The sequence below is a fragment of the Hydra viridissima genome, unplaced genomic scaffold, assembly GCF_058129835.1.
Source record: "Hydra viridissima isolate aposymbiotic clone 2 unplaced genomic scaffold, HvirCarnegie_v1 scaffold_9, whole genome shotgun sequence".
NCBI lineage: Eukaryota > Metazoa > Cnidaria > Hydrozoa > Anthoathecata > Hydridae > Hydra > Hydra viridissima.
In genome coordinates, this window is record NW_028324308.1 from 4,635,899 (window position 1) to 4,655,615 (window position 19,717).

A 19,717-nucleotide genomic window follows, 5' to 3' on the forward strand; every position below is an offset into this window, starting at 1 on the left:
AATACAAAAGAAAATAATTAGAGTTATTTATGTTGGAAAAACTGGACCATGAAACAAATTTTTAAAAATTGAAAGAAATGAAATGATTTTAAAAAAATCAGACAATGATATAATATATTTAAATGTTAAAGTTCAAAATACTCGATATAATTTTTAAGTGCAATTTACGATTAAAAGTAATATTTATGTATAATTTATGTACCTTTTAATTTTTAGCTACCCAATGTAGTGAGTTTGATAACATAACTTTATGGTAAGCGGCAATGGTGTCTAACTACAACTTTGATAAATTTTATATTTTCTATTTTTGTAGCAAGATACTAGATATGTGGATGCTGCATGAACTATTAGCTGAGTGCTGTGAGTACACACAACTCAGAGGTTCCTTCTAGGATTATTTAGCACATGAATGTAATTAATGGGTATATTATTTAATGAGAATATTAAATATAGAATATAAGTTTATTATATTCTATATTTAATATTCTTATTAAATAATATATCCATTAATTATAATGCATTATATTTTAGTTAATGGATATACTATTTATTTAGTTAATGAATATATATATTTTTTTCAATAAAACTTAATATATTATATTTCATTCTTTGTAATGTTAATATATAACTAACTTTGTAATAATAATAGCTCTCAATAATTGAGTCTTTTGTTTTTGACTTGTTGTTCAAAACTACTTTAAAAATTGTTAAGGGGATTTTTTAATAACATACAATATGTTGGTTATCAAAAAGTGTATGATACATTTAAGTTTGTATTTGTAAATACTAATAAATATCTCTTAAATTTCATAATCACTCCTAGTTTGCCAGTCCTCAGCTGCCTACCATGGAGTTGTGTTATTAACCTTCTAACACACAGAACTATGGGCAGTTGAGAATTAAAAGGTACATAAATTATATAAGAAATGCTAATTATTTGAGATCTCTGTACAAGCAATTACTACTTTAGACCTAATAACTATGTTTCTTTGGACTAAAATGACAATTGCTAACCAACTTGACAACATAGTCAAGTTGGTTAGCAATCATCAGCACTTTTTCTTCACTACAATTACACACACTAAATTTAAACAAACTAAAATTAAAATTTATCCTTAGTTTTACTGAGAAATGGTATTTTATTTTATCATATTTATAACAAAAAACGAACAACAAAAAAGTCAGTATACAACGAGTTATTTTAAGAATATTTTTTGTTAAACAAAAAAACATATTTGTATTTGAAATTTATGTAAATACATAATATTCCGTTATTTTTGAGAAAAAAAAATTTTATGTTCAATCAAAAAATTAGATTTTTGTTTAAACTTATATATTTATCAATATATGAACATAAGAAATAAAACTTCATTGTTATCAACTTCTTAATTTTCATATGGCCGTTCGTTAATTCCGCCGCCATCTTGAGAGGCAAAAACTGGCTTCAAAAAATATGCGGTATACGCTATAGCGTATATATCCTGTTATGGATATATCCAGTTATATTTTAAGATCAATCGGTGTTACCCCATATTGAAACTAAAAAAATCTAAAAAAGGAAAAATAAAATTATAATCTTTGTTTTTCTACTAATTTATATTGATTTCATGGCAAAAGAAAAATGTGAATTTGAATAAAAAAAATAGAAATTTGACAAACATATTTGTTTTTTTTTTCTGATGAAAAAATTGATACGGAAAAATTATAAAAAAAGTTGTTCAAAAATACTTCAAAATCTCCATCAAAGCCAAATGTGTTGCTATGTTTGGAGTGGTTCGGCCGTTTGTTTAAAATGAGGTTCTTTTGTGGAACTCGGTATTATATTGAGATAAGAAGAAGTCTCAATAAGTAAAGGAAGTCTGAGGATCCTTGAAGGGGAAAGAAAATTTTAAGTATCCACGTCTGATGCAGGTATAGCCTATAATTTATAACTAACACTTATGTAACTATAAAGTGTTATTTAATTTGATGTAAATATTTAGTTATAAATATTGATATAGTTAGAAATGAATGTTAGTAAACAAAATATAACTAAGGAAGATTTATTTTATAAAGATTCAACTTCAAAATTAATTGTGAGTAAATTTATTTTCCAATGTTACACTAGGAAGTCAAAGTATAAAAGTGCAACATGATAAAGACAGTGGATGTGACCTATCTGCTACAAACAACGACTCTTACATTATTACACCAGAGAGTCAAGGTGTAATTTCATAGTGATCCTTCAAAATGGCAAAAAAATCCTGATTTAATTGATGATTTCTCAAAGAAAGCTCTATCTAAAAATATGCCTCCTGGCATCATGTATCAGAAAATCGTCATGTATCAGAAAGGTAGGTTTAAAGAGATACGTAAGACAAATTTTTTTTAACCAGATACGTAAGAGAAATTTTTTTCAAATTATAGTGAACTAGTAAAAAGACAATGGTTAATCCTGTTGCTACTGATTAAGATAAACTTTTGAGAAAGGATTTGATGATTGGAAACATGTTGGTAGAGGAATACTAGGTCATGAAACTAGTAATGAACCTTAACAAAATTTTTTGGCTGATGATTGGTGGTACCCTGTTATGAAACTTTAAGTACCAATAAAGTTTTTTTAGTAAATTTGCGCCCCCATAGGTGGCAATTTCATTTTTTTTATTTCAGGGGCATCTTCTGGTGGTTGGTTAGTAAGGTTAACATTTCCTATGATACTCCAACTTTAACGTTTTCTTTTGTAAAGATTTATTCAACATGTATTTTTGCTGATGATTGCCGGTATGAAACTTTAAGTATCAACAAAGTTATTATCCTTCGCTGTGTTTTCAATGTAGTTGCTCTTGTCAGTGGGCTATCCTAGAGCACTCTTAGCTGAAGAAGTCCTTTATTAATCATATATATATATATATATATATATATATATATATATATATATATATATATATATATATAAATTCAACTGATTAAGTTTTAGGGAGAAGGTCTTTTTTTCGTAGCACTTTAAGAATTTTGTTGTTCCCCCTCCTATAGAAAACCCATTTCAGCTACTAATCAAAACAGCTTTTAATCCAATGATGTTTTCCTTATCATCCAAAGCTGATTATATACAAGGTTTTTTGATTACTGGCTCATTCTTAATGAAAAATGATATTATGAACTTTTTCGAAAAATCTTTTCAATTTGAACTTTGGAACTTTCTTCGCATAATAATTATTTAGGATAATATCTATTTCTTTTTTTTTTCTTGCTCCCCACTTTTCGAAAACTTTTTGAATTGATAAATATCTCTCAAGTGGGTGATTGTAGATAAATGAATTTAATAAATAAAAGAAAGCACTTATTTATTTGGTTGAATTACTTTTTTACTCTTATGCTTGATGGACTTTGTGACGCGAATACCCATTCATTGGATTAGTATTTGACAGGTATTACGTCATTTTTTACTCGGCATGCGATATAGGGTGTTCAGAGTATCAACTAAAATAAAATTAGGCTGAGAAGCTAATCCCATTCTCAAGGTCCTAGAGTTCTAAAAATTATTAATTTTAGGCTTGTGAGATGATTTGAAGTGATAGATGTAACTTTTGATAGATGTAACTTTTGATAGAAGTAATTTTTGATTGATGTAACTTTTGACTTTTGACATTTATTTTCATTTTTAGGTTTATATTGAGCTTAACAACTTCTCATAGAAAATGAACAGAGCTAAAGTCATATGCTCTCCTCTACCTCTCTAGTAGGCATTTGGACGTCCAATGATGTTCAGTGAACGTCCATATTGGACCCAAGGACGTCTATTTAGGACGTCTCTTGGACGTCTGAATGAAACATTTTTCGTCCGTCCATATTAAACGTTCACGGACGTCCTTTTTAGACACTTTTAGGACGAATTACGAAATCTGGCGGACGTCCAAATTAAACTTATGGTCGTTGTATTCGGGCATTAATATCACTAAAATCTAGGAATAATTACTTTTTTGAAGTTAAAAATATATTTACTAGTTTATATACAGATTAGATAATATAAATGCTATAACAAAAAAAAAAAAAAAAAAAAAAGAAGAGCTTTTATACTATTTAATTTCTTCTTTTTTCAATTTAGGCACTGCTCGATTTATCAAGTCGTCTACGAGTGTCTCGATATTGCCTACGTCAAAATCATTTTTTTCTGAAATAACTGCTTTTAAAACAAGCAAAATATAGAACTATTTTTTATTTAAATATTTATATAATTATATACATACTTAAATTTTATTATACTTTTTTATTCTTCATAGCAACACTCTGTAGAAACCTTTCAACATAATTTGGTATATAAACGAACTTACTTTTTAAACATTTGTATAACGTTGTGGATACAAACTTCCGTTTTCCCTTTTATGTCATTATGTAGTCGAACACGTTTTTAACTATGCTACGTGGCGTTGAACCACCAACACCTTTAATCCGTCTAATCTAGAGAAAATAAAAAAGTTAGTTAAAAAAATTCTGTAAGAGAAAGTGAAGCAAGTTTTTTAAGTTTTCAAAGCTGGTAGCTGCTTTAGTTAAACTGACAATTAGTCATTTTTGCTTTGCTTTGATTTATCATTGCGTCATTTCAGGCTGCCAAAACAAACCTAGGGTAGCAAAAAATTTGCTTCACTGCGGAAGCGTGAGTTAGATTTCTAATTAATATATATTTATCATCATTTAACTCAATGACAAAAAAACAATGTAGGTTAATAGTTCGCGCAAGCGTGTTAAAAAGAAATATCCAAAGAATTTTATTTGGACGTCAATAGACGACCGAATTAGAAATCAAGACGAAATTCGACTGACTTGGACCACCGTGAACATCTAATTAGGTCACAGAAGCCCGGACCAAATTTGTTCCTCTTTGGACGTCTTAGGACGTCAAATCTCCACTGGGTCTCCACAATGGACAACCCCCTCCCCCCAAAAAAAAATTTAATTAAGCACGGATGCCCCACTCCCTCCTCTTCCCTTTCCCCTAAGCTACCCCTGCCCAGCCCTGCCCTCCCTCTACCCTGCCCTGCCCCTACCCTTCTGCACTCTCACCCCTTTAGTGTCTGTGAACTCATAGCCAACTGTAAAAAAATTTTAAAAATTTAAGAAGAATTTTTTGATTTTAAAATTTATCTTTACATTTAATTTTAATTGAAATATCATCAAATCAAGATAAGAAGCGAGAAAAAATTTTGGATTTTCTCGTTGAAAATCCTGGTGTATCAAACAAAACAATTTCTAAAGAACTGCAGATTGTTTTGAGAATAGTGCAGAGCGTTGAGAAATGATTTGAAGACACTGGTAAAATCAAAAAGAAATCAGGAAGTGGAAGAAAAAAAGGTTTTCTTCGACGAGATCTTGTTAAAAAAGTGAACGATTCCTATGACAGGAATTGGAGATTTCTGTTCGAACTTTAGCGAATAATCTAAGACAAATGCTTCCACTATACAAAGAGTAAAGGGAAATTGTGGCTATAAATCTTATAATAAGAAAAAAAGTTCCTCGTTGTAAAGAAAAGCAAGAAAGTCTTCCAATTCGTTGTTCAAAACTGCTCTTTAAAAAAATGTGCTAAAAAATCTTGTTTAATTATTGATGATAAAACATATTGTGCTGCATATTTCCGATCTCTTCCGGGACACCAATGTTATTCAGCAACTAATCGCAAAAAACTTAATTCCAAATATAAATGATTTAGAATGCAAAAGTTCGCTAAAAAATTCTTTGTTTGGCAAGCAATTTGTGAATGTGGTGAAAGAAGCTCTTATTTTGTGGCTACGGGAGCAATTAACACCGAAATATACATCAAAGAATGCCTCAAGAAGCATTCTTTGGCGTTTTTAAGATCTCATACGGGTAATCCGTTGTTTGGGCCCGATTCAGCATCATGTCACTACTCTGGGACAACTTTAAACTGACTTAGAGAACGTAAAGTAGATTACGATGAAAAACACTCCAACCCACCCAGTTATCCCAAATTACTTCCTATCGAAAGATATTGGGCAATTGTCAAAGAAAAACTGAGGTTCAATGTAAAAGAAGCTAAAACATCAAAACTTCAAAAATAAATGGATTAGAGCTTGCAAGAAAGTCCAGCCGAAGACCGTGCAAAAGCTGATGTTGAGTTTTAAACGCAAAGTGCGTGCGTTCTTATGTACACAACTTCACAAACTTAAGTGAAATTTAAGAATATTAATATACGTACTTTCAAAATATATGTAACATTCAATATCGAAAAAAAATAGTTGAATAATTATCCTTTTTTCTGGCACATGTCTTATAATAACCTTATAACAATATATAAGCTTAACATTTATTAACTCTTATTTGGTTATTGAAAAAACTTTTCGGTTCTTCCGTGATACAATAAGCACTTTTTGAGGGTGATCTTCATCTCTTGTGACATTAAAAATGACTTGGATTAACTTTATGTTCCGTTCCACTCCATCGTTTACCACTGTAAAGTTTCTCAGTATTTTGATGAAATCTTGGAAATGAGTGTTAGTAGAAAGATTTTCATCACTAACCCAACTTTCAATGCCTTTTCTTGCAAACATCAAACTATTTGAAAATCAAATGGCTTTTCTATTAAATACATTTTCCAGTTCTGTACTTCCTTATAGCATAGGAAATTTTAATAGCCAAGAGATCATTTGCTGGAGCATTTACATCAAAAAAGCTTTTTAGGAATCTGGGCACATAACAGATAAAGTGCTGGCTTCCTTCATTTTATGCTTTTTTTGTTTATTTATTATGCTGTGGATGTCTTGGGTCATCTATAAGATTAGAATGTAAATTCATCAGCAAGAAATCTAGCCTCATGACATGCCCCTGGTCGGTGAAAGCAAAAATTTAGAATATATGCTCCCAGAAAGAGTCCCATAAGTTCACGAGCCGACATTAAAACAAATTAATTTTCATAAATTTTTTAATGATTTCACCGCACAACACATTTTTTGCTTCTTGAACACTGTTAGGTGTTTCTTAAAGATTTTTGGTTGCTGATCACAAATATCACATCAAAATTTACGTATCACGTACCTTTTAAGAGAAATCTTAAATTTTATCTAAGTTTTTGCTTAAATTTATATCCAAACATCTCACTCCAGTTAGTTACTCATCAGCAACAGTTTGTGCAGCTAGTGTGTGTGTGCATCACTATAGTAAAGTACAGTGTCTGTATCAATATAAGAGTAAGTAAATTTAATGCTATAGCCGTTTTGCTGTCTGGCGATATGTCTTGTCAATGTTGTAACAGCCGCGATACATTCTGATATATCTGTGGCAAATATACACTTGCGTCTAAGAGACGTTCTATAACTGCTCTTGTGAAGAAAGCTTATCATCTGTGTTTTTGCTGCAAAGTTGGTGACCAAGACAAGGAATGGGCGCCTCACATTTGTTGCACAACATGCGGTGTAAATCTAAGAGCCTGGCTCAGAGACACTCGTAAGAGTATACCGTTTGCTGTACCGATGATCTGGGGAGAACAAAAAGACCATTTGATGGACTGTTAATTTTGTTTGACAAATATATCTGGTTTCTCTTCCAAAAACAAGGAGTCAATTGAATATCCTAATTTGCCTTCAGCAATGAGACCTGTGCCAGATGACGACAGTCTCCCAATTTCGAAACCACCAGAGGATTTGACTTTAGATGAACCAGATGAAGAAACTCCAGTGCAGGTTACTGAAAGTGACATTGATCCAGATTTTGAACCTTGCTCATCAGGTGATCCATATCTAACAACACAGTCAGAATTTAACGTTTTGGTTAGAGATTTGGGTCTGTCAAAAGTAAAAGCCGAGTTGCTGGGTTCCAGGCTGCAGGGATGGTGTCTGCTGTCACCAGGTACGAAAATTTTTATGTTCAGAAGCCGGCACCATTATATTACCAAATTTTTTGCTCAAGTCGACAGTCTCTGTTTCTGTTGTAACATTGAAGGATTGTTCTCGGCCTTGGGTTGTGATCACAATCCAGAAGAGTGGCGTCTCTTCATTGATTCGTCAATGCTAAGCCTGAAAGCTGTTCTGCTACACAATGGCAACGTTTATCCGTCAGTACCTGTTGGCTACGCGATACACATGAAAGAAACATATGAGAATATGGAACTGTTGCTCAAGCACGTCAAGAATAGCAGTTACAACTGGAATATCTGTGGAGATCTGAAAGTCGTTGCTCTGCTACTGGGACTGCAGCTTGGCTATACCAAGTACTGTTGTTTCATCTGTGAATGGGACAGCCGGGCCAAAGAGTCACATTATTGTCGACAGAGCTGGCCACTCCACAAAAAGTTATTTCCAGGACAAAAAAATGTTGCACACGAACCACTTGTCGAGCCAGCAAAGATATTTTTGCCTCCTCTACACATAAAGCTTGGACTCATGAAGAATTTTGTGAAAGCACTGAACAAAGAAGGTGAAGGTTTTCGCTATTTAAGACAGATGTTTCCAAGAATAAGTGATGTGAAGATCAAAGAATGCATTTTTGTTGGTCCACAGATCAGACATGTTATGAGTGACAAGCGGTTTGAAGAGCTGTTAGTTGGCCAGGAAAAAAATGCCTGCAAAGCCTTTAAAGACTTTGTTGACAATTTCCTGGGCAATTACAGAGCGCCAAACTGCGTTGAAGTCGTAGACAAACTTATCCAGAAAATGAAGTGCAACATGTCACTCAAGGTTCATTCCTTCACTCGCACTTGGACTTCTTCCCCGTGAATCTCGGTGCTGTCAGTGCCGAACACAGTGAGCGGTTTCACCAGGACATTGCTACAATGGAGAAACAATACCAGGGCAACTGGAATCCGTCAATGCTTGCTGACTACTGTTGGACACTGTAACGTGATGCACCAGAAGTTGAATACAGAAGAGAATCAGGAGCAAAATATTTTTAATTCTGTTGAACGTAATGGCTCATGCGAAACATAAACGTGATTAAATAGGTAAACATATAAATGTCTATTTCTTAGAGTTCCTACGTGATGCAGTAAAACCAAAAACTATATTTGTGCATACCCTATAGGTACCTGTCACAATCACCTAAAGTTTTTCAGGAAGCAAGACTTTTTTAAAAATCTGTTGTGCAGTGTTATATAATAAGGTGTTGCGTTTTTCCACATTTTTTATCAATAGCTAATGATCAAAATTAAGAATTAAATGTTATGGTCAAAAAGTTTAAGTTTTTATATGACGGATAAAAATTTCAAACTTTGATCCCATCAAAAACTGACAGTTTAATTACATATTGAAAATTTTCGTCGAAATGATTTTTTCATCTGTGGAACTTAAGTAAAGTTTCCAATTTTTTATATTTATTTTTTTGAAAATGAAACCTTTTATTTATTTGATAGGTTTAGAAAAAATAAACCACTGATAAAATCATAGTTTTTTTAAAACAGTCAAAGTTTTGCAATAAATTATACAAAACGCAGTTTCGATCTTAAATTTTCAATACTTACACCTAATTAGTCATTAAATTGCCTGTCAATTTAAAAACAAATGTTGAAATCATTTTTTTTGAAATGAAAGTTTCGTGCTTTGTCTTCATTTCTTCTGGCAGCGGAAGGGAAAAATTTCGCCTTCATTTTAGCAGCCGTCACTAGCTGGGAGACAGAAGGCACAGGAGGCATCGTCCAAATCATCTTGCCACCAAAATATCTTCTGGCAAAAAAAAGCTTTAGGAGTCGGTTACTAACGGCTTCCGCCTCTTAAGTTCGGCAGAATGTTACTTTGTCACCGAGAGGCATTATTAACTTTGTATTTTAAAATAAAATACTATGATTTATGAAATTTCTACTTGATACCATTTTATTTTTTAAATATATATTTTTATTATCCCATTTTTTCATTTTTGTAAACACTTTAACATCGCTGAACTTGTTATGATACCTTTTTGAAGCCAAGATCATTTGTGAAGTTATAAAGATCTTTTGTGAAGTTATAAAGATCTTTTGTGAAGTTATAAAGATCTTTTGTGAAGTTATAAAGATCTTTTGTGAAGTTATAAAGATCTTTTGTGAAGTTATAAAGATCTTTTGTGAAGTTATAAAGATCTTTTGTGAAGTTATTAGGTAAATTCTTCAAATACTTTAGTGTTCCAAATTGTTAATTGAACAATTTTTTTTGGTATCATGTGTTGCGTTAGTGTTTTTAGACAAATTTCATATTGTTAACAAACACAGACGTCCGATCAACATACGTCCTATCAAACATCCAAATAATATTTGAACACCTGTGCTCTCTAGGGATACTTAATCAATTTCAAAAAGCAACTGTCGTAACTCAGACTTATCTTTTTCACGACTCTTTTTTTGAAAAGATTAGTGACCACTAAAATGTTGATTTTCCAACGTTTCATTCAAGTCAAGTTTCGATTTTTCTGTTGTTATTTTTAGGAATGGCACCAGCTTTAAAACCATCTTTGGCGAAAGTGCCTCACTGACAATTGGTATGAGCGCCCCACCGAATGAAACTAATCTTTTGACATCAATACTGAGTTTGGTCCGCTCATTGAAGAGCTAAGCAACATCAACTTGTTGTTTCTCCAACACCACACCTGGCTTTTCTGCTGATGTGAAAAGGCGTAATAAGAAGTTTTAAAGCTCATTACTGTCGAAACATTTTGCGTCTATGTATCAAGGTATCAAGAAAGTTTCTATCCTTCAAGTAATCAAAAATCTTGTTTCTTCTTGGAATGCTGTGTCAAAGGAGACTGTCATGGTTGTTTTAAAAAATCTGTTATCAGCAAATCAAACTAGAAGCTGATAATAATCCATTCAAATCTTTGACAAAAGAGCTTGACCGTTTGCGAGAATTAAATCCTTGTGCAGTCCAAGAATAGATTATTTGAAGCAACCCAGGGTTATATATTTTTTCTGAAGTTTGTAGCCTGGTAGAAATTAGTTTTAATCAGATAAAAAATGAAGTGTTTTTAGCGGATGCCTTTCTCGATATATGGAACTCTTGATAACCCGAATTTTTTATCCGGTTCCCTGAGAGTTCGAGACCAACTGTAATTTGAAAATTTTTAAAATATGTTGTGAGTTTTCCTGTGACCTTCATTTATTTGCCTTTGTAGAAATCAAACTGCGAAAATTTTGTTTTTACTTATGAAACATGTGCTACTAAAAAAAGTGCTGAAAAAACCATTTTTCAGTTGAAAAATAAAACCAGGAACGAACGAAAAGTTTTCACCAGTTTATGTCAGCTTTTCAATGATTATGGGTAAGCGTCAGAAAGTAAAGATTTTACTGGCAGGTCCATCTCATCGGATAATATTAGAAAACAAAAAGCTGAAGTATTAAAAATCAGAGTTTTAGTCTTCATTTTATGCAAAAATGATAACCACTACCAGATGCTTTGCGAGGCAGACAGAGAGACTGACAGGGAGGTTTAAATCTGCCCCCTTACCTAAGCATTTCTTATCAACGACTAATACTTGATTAGTATTCTCTGGGTTCCAGGTGAAAATTTTGTTGCCAGTATTGATGCTACCATAAAAAATAATGATTGTCTACATTATTATCTCGTGTATAACGTGTCATATTGTGGAAAATATATAATTTTCCACAATATGACATGTTAAGTAAACATTTTGTTATAACAACTTTAAAATGCATAACTTTAATAAATAAAAATTAAAATATGAAAAAATACTCCATTTTTAATGAAGCTAAATAATTCTAAGTTGCCGCCCTTATGAAGCCAATATGGTTTAAAATTTTCTCTTTTATTATTGTAATTAGAAATTGTACCAAATTTGAAAGAGGGTATGAAAGTCAGCAATTTTTGTTCTAGTTTTACTTGAATTACCTTGGATACCTGGGTAAAGTAGAGGCATGTAACATCTAAACTGGTTAGGCATTAAAAAAAGAAAAACTAATTATCATTCATGGTCTAAAGATTTTTTGAATTTGTAATACTACCATATTACAATACAAAAGATGACCTCAGAAATGCTGATCTTTTGGTCCTCAAATTATCTTGAAAGAAGAGTAAAAAATTTGTCAGAAACTGAAAATTTAGTTAAAGCTAAAACAAAGGTAATTTTCTTTTCTTTTTAGTAATTTATTATATATTTACAGTAGCAAAAAAACTGGGTATAATAATTACACTAAGCAAAAAAATTATCTTATCATACCATCATCAATTGAACTGGTATCGCATGATGAACATATGGCTATTCCATTTCTACCAACTTTAGATCAAGTCAACATGGAAATATCAGATAATCAGATAAGATCTACTTAGAGATTTAAATCTTCCAAAAGCTGGTGGAGATTTGTTTGTATCCAGGTTGAAAGAAAGGAATCTATAAAAACATGGTATGTATTTATCTATTTTTTTAAATAGTAAAATTGTTTCATGTTTATGTAGGAGATAAAAAAGCATCAATTTTCACAGAATCACCGTACAAAAATGAGCATTAGCAGCAAACATAAGTGCAGCAAACCGAAAATTAAAACGTTTTTTATAATTTGATAAAAATAAAAATGCAAAACCAAGAAAAAGTCTTCGTAAAAAACCAACAAAAATAAAAAGTGTCTGTGTTGTGATGAGTTCAACTTCGATTGATGGACTGTGACTGTGTATCATGTGAACAGGGAGCATATTTTCTTTGTGCTGGGGTAAGGGTCTAATTATGTATTTTGTTCCTAAAAAAAATTTTTAAGCTTGGGTTGTCTTTTAAAAATTTACGTTTTTAAATTTGATAACTTTAAAAAACGTAAATTTTAAAATGTTTAAAATATAGTTTATTAAATATAAGTTTCTACTCCCTCAAACTATTTTTAGGTTAAATTATACATTTATGTATGTTTATACTCTTAAGAAAATTTTTTATTATCAAATATTATGAAGTTTTGTATAACTTTTTTTACCCTACGTATGGAGTGGGACGAACCGTACGTTTTCCAATTTTTTTCCAAACTTATAAAAAGATAAACTGATATTTTTAAAAACCAATAACCACACCCTATAGATTGTATTAATAGTATTTGAAAGTAAATTTATATATTTTAAGTGACCTTCAAGCGTCCTCTTTAAACTGATTTGTTTGGCTTTGTGTAGATTTTGTTTATAATTTTACACATTGAGGAAAGCAACAGTTCGTTTGCTTTTGGACAAAAAATGTCAGATGCTTGAACATTGCACCTTAACAACGGAATAACAGTTACTTGCAGTTCTTATATTGAATGTGCGACCTTAAAAATAAGCATGGATTCAAAAAATATATCAACAAGAAAAACTGACAACAAGAGCTGCAATAAAACGAAAAAATCCAAAGCTTTCAACTTTTTTCTAAAAGCAACCAATCAAAGGAGTAATTTCAAGACTTACAACTCTGAATTGAGTTTCAATAGGAACACCTCTTTTTTCTCCAATCTCTAAAAATGTTTAGGACTTTCCAAAAAAAAACACAAACAAACAATTCAGTAAGTAAAAAAAATTTGCAATTAAATAATTTCAATTCTTTAGCGACAAGTAAAAGCGTTTTTTTTTAAATTACACTAAGTAAATAGAGTTTGAGAAACTAGATTTTAAGAATATCAATATAGATCAAAATAACAAGGACTGGATTCTGGACCCTAATCGAATTTTTGAACTTCTCATGGCCGAAAAAGCTCTAGCAATATTCACTGACAATTCCTTTGTGACAGAACATCTAAAGTATAATGGAAGCGACAAATCTGAATCTGAATCTAAAATCAGTTTGCCTTGGGTGTCTTTACATTACAAGGAAAAGTGATTGAGATGTTTTTAGAAAGGGAGAGAGAGAGAGAGAGAGAGAGGGAGAGAGAGAGAGAGAGAGAGAGAGAGTTAGAGAGAGAGAGTTAGAGAGAAAGAGAAATTTTGAAAAATTTTCCCACATTGAAGAGCTTGGAGTATTGAAAGTCTTTAAATCCGGTATTTTTTTAAAAGACCGTAAAAAACTTGCAGTCTTGACTTTTCCCAACGAATCCAAATGACGTAGAACTTATTCAAGAAATGCGTGGTTAGGAAATCTAAGCTTTGAGGAAAATCCATTTTCCCATGAAAACAAATAAAATATGAAATTCAGGAAGTAATTTCATATTTTAAATTAGTTATTGTTATCGGAACATCTAAATTAAGAACTTAGTGTTTTTTGAAATTGCACAAGCCATTATCTTTTCTTGTGTAGTTGTAAACCACAGAAGTTTTAGTTGATCACGATAACAAATTTTAAACTATCAAAACAATAGAACTTTTTTATTTCGTGTTTTCATTTAAGTAAATTTAAACAAAATTTCGTAAATAGCTTTGTAAGTAAAATATTACAAATTTTAAACAGCGAAAGAAGTAATTTATTTTTATACCACTTTAATGTAATCATAGGTTTCCAAATCGTTTTTGAAATTTTATAACCTAATCCATTATTATTTACACACTATATACGTAATTGAATTTTTTATTATAATTTTATTTAAATGCTGATAGTCTTAGCCAAATTTATTATTTCTTCACAAATTTCAATACCATCAGTATGCATATATAATCAATCGTTGATTGACGTACTTTATTGCCAGAAATTATTGGCGTATTTTGTGGATCTATCTATTAAATTTAAATAAATTTGCTAAATTTCACAGTTACGCTAAAATTTCTTCTGGCGAAAACCTCTGACATTAAAAGTAATATTTTTTGAATATTGATAAAAAGGTTTTACACTTCCCCCGAGGCAGAGAATACATCGTTAAGAACTGATTTAAGTGACAAGAACGTAAAATAAACGTAAATCGCGGAATAATTTCCATTATTCTTCTTTGAGATAGGACTTTTTTTCCCTTTCATATTGACGTCATTATTATATCCATCTTCAATGGGAATATGGTTGGTATTTAAGAATTTTATTTGGTAACCTATCTCCAGATGTGCTTAAGACTGCAACAAATCCAATAAAATATTTTCTGATTTCAAATTTACCACTAGGGGAAAGGTGCCAATGATGGCATACTTAACTTAAACATTTCGAAGAGTCATTACTTGAAAGCTTTTTAAATAACTTTTTTTGAAATGATTGTATTCCCTCTAGTATGCAAAATAATAATAGCGATCTTCGGAATTATTATTATTTTCATTATTATAATTTTTACTATGATTAACAACATATCATTTAAAAAGTTAAAAATAAGTTTATGGTCTATAAATCTTTTTTTTTCACCTTCTATCTTCAATCTTCTATAAACAAAAATATCTAGATCTTCATTTTTGACGCTAAATCCATGTTTTTTAAAAACAAGGTAGCAAATAAAGTTTATCACAAATGTTTCAGCTTTAAAATTGTTTTGCTCTCCACAGTGCTCTCTACAGTGCTCTCCACAGTATTTTTCTTCAACTATCATCTTTCTTTTTGCTTTTCTAACAAATTTCCTTTTTCTTGTTATCTTTTCCATTTACCTTTTAAGTTCTTAGACGTTTGGTGAAGCATTCAGGGGGTCCAGTTTTTCTATGTTTTTGTTCTCAATTTAATTCTATTTTGGGAATTGTTAAAGGTACGATAGACAACTTTTGTAAACTAGAACTTAGCCTTTGCGTTGAAACAGAAGATTCAATCAAGATGGAAGCTTCTGATATGAAAGAGCTTATTTCCGAATGTATTGTATAATGTATAATTTTCAAATTTTTGTATTCAGCTTGCTCATCGTTTCCTTCTGCTAATTCACAAAAATATTTGGATTCCAGTTTTTGTAAAAGCATTCACAGCATTAGCGGATCTAGTACTTTTTAGATGTATTGTTTTAAAGACCAGCTACTTGAAAATCTAACAACTCTAACTGGATGTTATATCAGCAATGTATGAACCGAATGAATAGGCCGAAAAGTCCAACATCAATTGGTTGGACACAGTGTATACACTGTGCACGAAAACCAAAACATGCATACATACATACATACATACATACATACATACATACATACATACATACATACATACATACATACATACATACATACATACATACATACATACATACATACATACATACATACATACATACATACATACATACATACATACATACATACATACATACATACATACATACATACATACATACATACATACATACATACATACATACATACATACATACATACATACATACATACATACATACATACATACATACATACATACATACATACATACATACATACATACATACATACATACATACATACATGCTGTGTGTAAAAGCACTTTTTCTCCAGACTTTTTGAAAAAAAAAAGTGCTGCATACGCCCGTTTAATTTTTTGCAATGATTAACTCCTATGATGGCTCCAATGATGAATCTCTATGCCAATATGGGCAATTCATCAATGTGTCATCATGGGGAGTTCATCAATGTGTCATCAATGTCTCCATTTTTATCTAAAAAAACTGTGTCTTCATTATTCTAAGCATAAAATTAAACAAGTATTCTAATAAATGTACGAAATCTGCAGATGAAATGCATGAAAATTTTCTTTCTGTATGATATATGATAAATTCGTTATCCAAAATATAAAAGGGCATTAAAACTACAACACGACATTCTAAAATTTATGTCTTTTAACTTCAAAAAGATTATTTTTGCAAAAGGGATTTATTTTCACCTGTATATATACACGTGTAGGTTTAATAACATGGGCACCAAAACTAATACATTAGGAAATATGATTAATATACCATTATAAGCCCCATGCCATCATAAGCATCTTTTTCCTAATTGAACCCTGTACTATATATCCTACATTGTTTGATTTTGTTTCACGGTTTTGATCAGATGTGCAATCTACATTATTGAATAATATTTACTTTTATCTGGTAAACTGTATGGAGTTTAATTTCTTTTGAAATCTTGTATATCTCATTTTAAATACCGTGACTTAAATAGCTTTTTAAGTGGTCTGCGGCTGTTTGATCAAATTTTGCCAATAATTCCAACAGTTTCAAAACTTGAAGAGGTGTTGGTCATTAGTCCTTTCGATTGTACCTCGCATTGCTAATGATTGGGATGCAAGAAACTGTGTAATAGAAATAATGCTATTCAACCTTTATTTACTTGCACATCCTTATTCTTTGTAAAGCGGGATTAATATTATTTTCAATTCCAAGTCGAAAATCTCTTTCCAGGGAATTATTCTTTTAAATTGGGTACTCATTGGTTTTTAAAGCCCTTGACTCATGTAATTAAATGGAGAGCCCACATATAGACTATAGTCTAATTTATTGCTGTGTTTTAAGAATTGTTTAAAGCCAAAAGAAAACACAGAGTATTAAAGTGCCTTGAATTCTTTCCCCCGTTTCGTTTAGGTGCCACTTTAACACTCATTTATCTCAACACTCTCGTTCAATTCAACGCCTCGTTTTTCAAAGTGAATTTTAGTTGAGCGAACAGAAGCGTTTTCCACTGTAAAAGTCAAGAAAATACAATGTCGTATGCTCTGGTATGAAGCTGGAATACTCTGGTATTAGGTATGAAGCGATGAAATCAAGTTTGTACATTACGCCCTGTTCATATACTCTTGAGGTATTGTAGTGTTTTAAGTCCTCCAGCAACTGCCTTGCAGACTGCCCAAACCTCTCCAGGGAAGATCCAGTAGCACGTCGACCCTGAGTTTGCCTCCCCTTTGAGGAATGGGCGAAAAAATAATAATAATAATAAAAAGAAAAGTATCAGTTAAATACAAACACACCAGCCTAGCCAGCTCGCTGCACTTGATCTTAGTCATTAGGCCGAGAAGCTACTCTTGCAGCCTGCTGCAGTTATCAAAAGTAACCTAACATACTCATGATAAATTCTTACTTTCTTGTAACTTATATGGTAATTGCGGTTCTTTTGGAACTTTAATTATTCCACAACCAAAAAAAAAAAGGACCAAGAGAAATATAAGGTATAATCTTTTAAGTGTCAAAAGGTGAACACGATAAGCGAATAATCTTTTAAGTGTCGAAAGGTGAACACGATAAGCGAATAATCTTTTAAGTGTCGAAAGGTGAACACGATAAGCGAATAATTTTTGGATGGGGATTTTTTCGTAAGGGTACCCGTGGAATATCGACTCATTCGATAACGCTTTATTTAATCAAGCAACTATAGACGATGAATACAATAAACTCGTGTTCAAATCACACTACTTTATCATGATGTATTCTCGTGTAAATACTCTTCTTTCATCTAAAAATGTTTTCCTCCTCGTCTAAAATTTTAAGAAAATGACCCCTTACCACTTTTTAAAATAGGCAAAAGTAGAAAATAGTAAAGTATAGTAATAGAAAAAAATTGCAGAATATTATCTAAATAGGCAATAAAGTTAAGTGCTGGTACATTAAACAAATGAAATATTGCCACCCTCTCCACCAATTTTCTTATCATATCTCCTTCTACTCAGACACCCACCTACTTGTGTAATAGGAAAAAATACTCTCTTTACTCTCCTAAATATAGTCCTAACAATCATCAAATACCTTTCCCTCCCTCTCCCCCCTCTTCCTTCACATACCCAGAACAGAGAGGGTACATGTGCAGAATACAAAATATTTACGAAGAAAGACAATTTTAAAAGCTTAAGTTAAGCTAAGATGAAATGAAAAATAAAATTTTCCATAAACAACAACCTAAAGAATAATGTGATAAAAACAAAAATCTCAAGATATCTACATATACATTCACTGTACAAAATCAAAATCCAACAACAAACTTAAAAAAGTAGTTAACATGTACCCATTAAATATTGGTTTATCTTTAGATCAAGAAACACTAATGGGTGAAACACTTGATATTTTTATATGTACTTCTTTCACGTTTAATCTTATGTCCATCTCTTTAAAAATGACCCCCAAACCCACCTTTAGAACGTTCTAAAAATATCTTTCTTAACAGGAGTAGTACCAACCCAAACAACTTTAATTCTTAAATTAAGCATTAGAATAGAAAAAGAAAAATCAAATTAGAAATAAAATTAATCTTTTTTTTTTTAAAAAAGAACAGCTTCAATAAGGAGAATTAATTTCAGAAAATTGAAGACCAAATAAAATCTATCAAAAAAAAAAAAAAAAAAAAAAAAAAAAAAAAAAAAAGAAAATATTGCAGCCTCTTAACTTAAGCTCAAAAAGTGAACAAAATAATGTCTTAAGTTAAAAAAATTATACGAAATGGTTTATGACTACGTCATCCTAAAAATTGCATTTGTAAACTTTTTTTTCTTTTGCTTCTTTCCAGACACCCACATCCAATCCTCTTCCTTTTTAATAAGGGGGAATTCTCCTACCCTCTGCAGCAGTTTAGGCAGAGATTGAGAGGTTTACCACATAGATGCATGAAGAATATTCATTCGGAATTTTAACTTCCAGCTCACCGTTGGGTAAAAGCTGAAAACCAACCAATAAATAAAAACAACAAATAGAAGCGAGAATTCAGCTCTAAGTTACTCAATTTATTTAAAAGACTACGAAGAGCGAACCAATAACTTATTTTCAAACTCACCAACACCTAAATGAAAATAAAAGATCATAATGAAAATAAATAAAAGACCATAAATTTAAGAAGAAAAAAAAATAAACAAATGAAAGGAATCCAAAACAATAATAAAAATTCACATTCTAATTACACTCAATTTTTAAATTGATTTCAAAGTGTATTATTGACTAGCTAAATATTTTTCAAAAGAGGAACAAAGCAAACATCTGAGGCTACAAACAAAAAGCACCACTTAAAAATAATTATTA

General features: G+C 31.2%; 1 long non-coding RNA gene across 1 annotated transcript; it reads left to right on the plus strand.

Moving 5' to 3' along the window:
* The first annotated feature begins 1,259 nt into the window (after window positions 1-1,259).
* On the plus strand, window positions 1,260-4,330 carry LOC149883664 (uncharacterized). Its single transcript, XR_016455945.1, has 3 exons — window positions 1,260-1,911; window positions 2,108-2,333; window positions 4,085-4,330. It is a non-coding gene; the product is annotated as an uncharacterized LOC149883664 (long non-coding RNA).
* Window positions 4,331-19,717: the final 15,387 nt, after the last annotated feature.